This window comes from Elephantulus edwardii, unplaced genomic scaffold (assembly GCF_000299155.1).
Source record: "Elephantulus edwardii isolate Elephantulus edwardi_28Jun2011 unplaced genomic scaffold, EleEdw1.0 scaffold00146, whole genome shotgun sequence".
Lineage (NCBI taxonomy): Eukaryota > Metazoa > Chordata > Mammalia > Macroscelidea > Macroscelididae > Elephantulus > Elephantulus edwardii.
Genome location: NW_006399896.1, coordinates 2,844,868 through 2,851,044, shown reverse-complemented (window position 1 = coordinate 2,851,044; position 6,177 = coordinate 2,844,868). Strand labels below are relative to the sequence as shown.

General features: G+C 41.5%; 1 pseudogene; it reads right to left on the bottom strand.

Moving 5' to 3' along the window:
• Positions 1-2,610: 2,610 nt before the first annotated feature.
• On the bottom strand, positions 2,611-4,032 carry LOC102876373 (annotated as a pseudogene).
• Between the last annotated feature and the right edge of the window lie 2,145 nt (positions 4,033-6,177).

Below are 6,177 nucleotides of genomic sequence, written 5' to 3'. Positions count from 1 at the left end.
CAAGAAATTCTTCCTCTCTTCCACTGACCTTTCCCAGCAAGATACATCTTTCCAAGGACTGATTTCTCCTGAAAATATGTCCAAAGTAAATGAGACCAAGTTTCACAATCTTTGACTGTAGGGAGCACCCTGGCGCTACTTCCTTCAAAACAGATTTTGTTGGTTCTTTTGGCAGCCCATGTATATTCAATACCCTTCTCTAACACTACAAGTCAAATGCATCAACTCTTGTTCAGTCTTCCTTATTAATTGCTCAACTTTCAGATGCATAGGTAACAATTGAAAATACCATGAATTGGATCAGGTGCAACTTAGTCTTTAAAGTTATATTCTTGTTTCTTAGCTTTTTGGAGGGATCTTTGACAGTAAATCTCCCCAATGTAATACATTTTTTAAAAATTTCTTGACTGCTTCTACTAAGGGTGTTGATTTTGGATCCAGATAAAAAACAACTCATGACAACTTCACTCATTTCTCCATCTATGATGATGTTGCTTATTAATATAAGTGAAGAGGATTTTTGTTTTCTTGATGTTGAGATGCAATCCATTGAAGCATGCTGGTATTTTTATCTTCTACAGTAATTGCTTCAAGTCTTCACTTTCTGCAAGCATGGTTGCATCTACATAATGCAGGTTGTTAATGTCTCTTCCTCTAATCCTGATGCCATAATTTTTTCATAGTGTAACTTTTTTAATGATTTGCTCAGTATGAAGTCTGAAGAGGTATGTAGAAGAGACTTAGCCCCAGTACACACCTTTCCTACTTTAATCCATGCAGGGTTCCCTTGTTCTGATCAGACAACTTAGATCTTCTCGATCTACGTATAGGTTTCACATGTGCACAATTAAGTGTTCTGGAATCCTCATTCTTGTCATTGTTATTCACAATTTATTGTGATCCACATTGTCAAATACCTTTGCATAATCAATAAACACAAGAAAACACCTTTCTAGTATTAACTTCTTTCCAGAAAGATTTATCTGACATAAAAAAAATGATCTCTCTCATGGCATGGCCTCTTCTGAATCACGCTTGAACTTCTGGCAGTTCCCCCATTTTTTTCCCCTTAATCTTCTGCAATATATTTTTTTTCTTAGTCCTCAGCGAAACCTATACTTGCACCAAGAGGCAGTCATCAGAACAGAGCAGGGAAACACTGCATGGTTCAAAATTGGGAAAGGCGTATGCTAGGGATGTGTCCTATCTCCATGCCTTTTCAATCTGCATGCAGAACAGATTATCCAAGAGGCTGGGCTCTATGAGGAGAAGTGTGGCATCAGGATTGGTGGAAGATCTATTAACAGTCTATATTATGCAGATGACACAACCCTGCTTGCTGAAACTGAGGAAGGCCTGAAATGCTTGCTGCAGAGTGTCAAGGACTGCAGCGTTCAATATAGATTGAGGCACAATGTCAAGAAGACAAAGATTCTCACCACTGGACCAATTGGCAGCATCAGGATGGATGGTGAAGAGATTGAGATTGTTAACAACTAAGAATAAATATGAATATCTTCAAGTCAGTTGGCCAAGTAGCTATCTTCTGTGGAGTAAGCGAGTGCATCCAGGATTTCATCTGTTCCCTGAAACATCTCAATTGGTATTTCATCAATGCCTGTTAGTTTGATTTATTATGATGACTTATATACTACTGTGATGCTGGAAAATATGCTTAAGTATTTAAAATACTAGTAGGTTCCCCCATGGTGGACAAGTTTCAGTGGATCGTGGAGACTAAGATTGACTAAGAAGCAAGACTGGCTATCCATATGCAAGATAACAGGACTTTGAAAACCCTATAGATATAGACCAGTAGTTCTTTGAAATGGATTGAGCATTTAACTAAGGGCATACCTAAATTCAGTTGTTCTTTTTTTTTTTTTTAACTTCCAAATCAAATATGTTTATTTCAAATATGTGCGCCATAATGCAGTCCACGTAACTCGAGACAATCATTTCACAGTATCATAAACCTTTGCTGCTGCTGTCATCCCAAAAGCTGCCAGGACGCTGTAAATCAGCCCCTCAACCCAGGAAGAGTTAAGAATCCACATGATAGGTGATAAGGGGACAAGATCTGTGTTCTTCCCTTGCCCTTTCTCTCATTCTGGTTGGTAGAACATGATCTTGAAACTATGTACATTGATATTAAATAGTATTGAGTAAAAAATTATTATAATTTAATATTCCCTGTGCTTTGTTCTGTAGCTCTGTAGTTAACCTACCTCACTAGCATCTGACAGTGTCACTGTTTTGGCTTCTTGGCTCTAGAAGGCTCTTAAGGCTTCATCCATGTGTAGCCATAGGCAGGTGCTAAACTAGTCTTGATTTTTCAAGAATGCACTTGGGGGAGAAGGAAGAAACCTAAGCCTCCTCTACTTCCCCTATTTCCAATTAGGTAAAGGCTTACAATAAATTAACTGGTAGACAACAAGCAAGAAACTGAAGAGTAACAGCAGGTGGTGGTCACACCCAGGAGTTAGGACACACCCTAAATCAGCCTTGCTTGGTCTCCTGAGCTAAGCAGGTCGACAAAAGAAGCCTTGATATTTCCCCCCTCCCCTTAACAGTGGTATCTTTCAGGTTATAAAGGTCACTGGAATGTGATTATTCTCCTAAAACTACTTGCAATTCTTCCAAGTCTTTCTGGAAAGCTGAATCCTCATTAGTGACATTTGGTAGTTCCAAGGCCAACTTTATCCACCGTCTAGCTTCAGAGTTTTTTCCTAGTTCTCTGTAGCATTTAGAAATATATATCCTTCCTGCTTTGGAAAATCCTGGCTGTAGTTCTTCAGCCTTGAGGAAGCTCTGTAGGGCGGCGTCCTGCACGGTGGCACAGAGAGGACTCTCTAACAAAGCAGTAGCAGTTTTTTTTTTTTCTAGCCAGCTAAGGTGGGAGACCTGATAGCACCACCTGCCCAAGAGAAAGTGAGCCATGGGGTTTTCAGGCTGGAGAGCAATGGCTTTGTCCACATGCTCCTTGAAGCTAAAGCCACTCTGGATGCGCCTCTGGATGCCCTCATGCTCAGCCAGCTGACCACAAAGCACCGCGTACCACTGGTGACACTCGGCAATCTTGTCTCCTTTCTCCAGAGCGGCCTCTGCTGCTTCTTTTCCACTTACGGCATATGACTTCTTCTCACTCATCTCCTCGGTGAGCTCACACATGTCACTGTAGGCCCGGGCCAGGCGCCAGAGAAAGTCCTGCCGGCTTCCATACGCCAGCTTGTTGTTGAGCAGCAGCTGGAAGCCCTCCCGCTTGTCCTGCTCGCTGCCCAGGTGCAGCGCATCCACCTGCTGCAAGAGGGGTAACACGTCCTCCTGGCCAGCGACTTCTCCGTCTTCCAGGGCACCGGGCCCAAGGCCTGACACCACCTCCACCTCCAGGTCCAGAGACTCCTTTCTTCCCATCTTCACTGTCTCACAGCTCACATCATCTTCCCCGTCCTCACTCTCCCTGTCAGAGTCCTGCTCATAGTCAGACTCAGCGTTGGCTGTTGTGTACCCTCCTTCGCTCTCAGCATCTGTGAGTGTGGTTCCGGAGGTGGCTGTGAAGTAGATGGAGCTGGAGCCAGTGGAGTCGCTTCTCTCTCTGGCAAATGGGAGCCTTCGCCTCCGGGCCATTCTCTGGTGCTCCTCCATGTGGGATTGGACCTCCCCGACAATCTCCCCAGCAAGCCCTTGCAGGCTGCCCCTCAGCTCCTCCACCTCCCGTCGTAGGGCCACGAGACTGTTCAGCACAAAGTCCAGGCGGTCCAGCACCTCCTCCTGCCCCTCCCGTGGAAGGCTTGGCAGCACTGCAGCATCTCCAGCCTCTCCTGGGACTGGCCGCATCAGCATCACCTGAAGTCCTGGCTCTGAAGTCCGCGTGTAGTCCAGGGAGTTGGGTAGGCTCTGGCCTTGGCCATGGCGCTGAGTTCGTTTCCACCGCTGGATGTAAAACGCCCAGAGGAATCCAAGGCCCGCAGCGGTGCCCAGCAACAGTCCCAGGCCGGTGCGGGCGCCACCCAGGGCCCCCAGTCTAGACATGCTGTCCCTGCCCTCTTGCCACCATGTCAGCCTCTCCCACCACCGCCTCCACCTCAGTTGTTCTTTTCATGGATTGCTTATGAAATTTAAAAAAATATTTTTCTATAGATTCTGTAGACTTCATGAAGTATCAATTTATTATGGACAATGTTGATTTTGTTATATTAAAATAATATTTATCTAAGGATCTAAGAACAACAGCAAAAAGGATCTAATGGCTACTAAACTATGCTGTTGTTGTTACATGTTTTTTAGTTAGAACTGGCTCGTCACTGACCCTCCAGTGGGTCTTTAGGAACAGTAAATTGTAGGAGAGGAGATTGCTCATCTTTTTCCTGTGGAGAATTGGTGGGTTAGAACCACATGCCTTCAAGTTGACAGTGTACTTCCTTATCTTCTAGGCCTCCAGAACTCCCTACTAAAATGTATATAATACTCAATTTCTTAACAATCCCTTTATACGTCAGACTTTCCACTAATTTATACCATTCTCAACATCCTATAATACTTAGAAACTGCAATTTTAAGAGTTTTTGAATATCAAATATTATTTTTCAAATAGTGGCTCAAATCTGTTTATAAAATGTAATTGTATATTTCAGTGTACATTAGTGCAAGCTTTCAATACTATTTTACAATTGTGGGATTCATTTATCGACTTCATTCACAAACATATATTTTTCCAAAGCTTAAACACTCTACTACATCTAAAAACCTCTGGTGAACCATTAATCACCCTTGTGGTATGGTATGTATAAGGCAGAGTAGTGAAGGGTGGGAAGATTAGAGTTCTACTGACCCGAATTTCAATTTCTATCAGTTATGAGATATGGATTTTGGGGAATCATCTACCATCTCTGTGCCTCAGTTTCCACATCTAAAATAAAACATGTTAGTGAATACTACATAGCCTCATAGGGAAAATAAGTGAGAAAGTCTACATAGATTTTGTAGTCAATATCTGGCATATAGCAAACTTCACTAAGAAATTTAATGCTATTTCCTAACTTAAGAGTCTCCCATAACAGATCTGACTGGTCATTGCTTTACATTCAGAATCAGAAAAATAATCTATATTATCTTCAGCTTTCTGTTCTCCAAAGAGCACAATCATCAGTACTTAGGATCTTTTTTGCTGGATCTTATTTTTCTGTTGTTGGTTAACTTAGTAGTTCTTGTCTGACCTCTGATTCCACAAAGAAGTCTCTCAGATCTGGCCAGAGCGGAGCAACAGGAGGCCTGACTCATGGGACAGTTACAGTTTGTGAAAATCTGAGGAACCTGGGAAAGCACTGCCTCCGCCACCGATCAGATACCTGCTGTTACCATTTCTGAGTTCTAATTTCTCGCATTGTAAAACAGAAGTAATGATACATATATTGCACAGAAGATATTAACAAGAAAAAATATACACATGTGCAAGATGCTATAGCAATGTAGTTATTTGTTATTACTTATATGTACTCTTATTTATAAACTGCACCATATTTTCCTGGTTCTGTTGAATAATAATAGCATAATTATATAATAATGTGTTCCATATTTAGCTTATTATCTGCTAGACTCAGAAATTTGTTTGTCACATGTGCCTGGAGTCAATTGTCTGTTTGCAAATGTGGTCCTTTGTATTCTTTTTCCAGGTACCACATGCTCACAAACTGCCCTCAGTATTGTAATTTACAATTATCTCTTCACAAACTCCTAACACAATGTAAAATGTAGTGTTCAGACTGACCTGCTTCCTACTTCATTTAAACATTTTCTTTCTCTGAATCACCTCTGTAGTTCTTCCTTATTACTTTTATTGCCTAGCATAACAGTATTTCAGGCAGTTTCTGCATTTTCTAAAAATAATTTGTCTATTTCATGTGAAAGAAGACCTAATCCTGGTTTCTCATTTAGAATTATCAGTCTCCTAGGAATCTATGCATATTTGATTCCACTCAAATCTGATGCATTGAAGTTACAACACAGTTGTACTTATTTATGTTCATTAATTTTGATTTTTAATTGCTTTTTCTTAGGGCCATGCTGATGCTCTTTAGTAGATTGTACAAGAATTATCTGTTTGGAAACCCTATGTACAACAGAGCACACTTAAATTAGACTTGTCAATATGGTCCCGTAGCCTTTGTATTGGGAGTC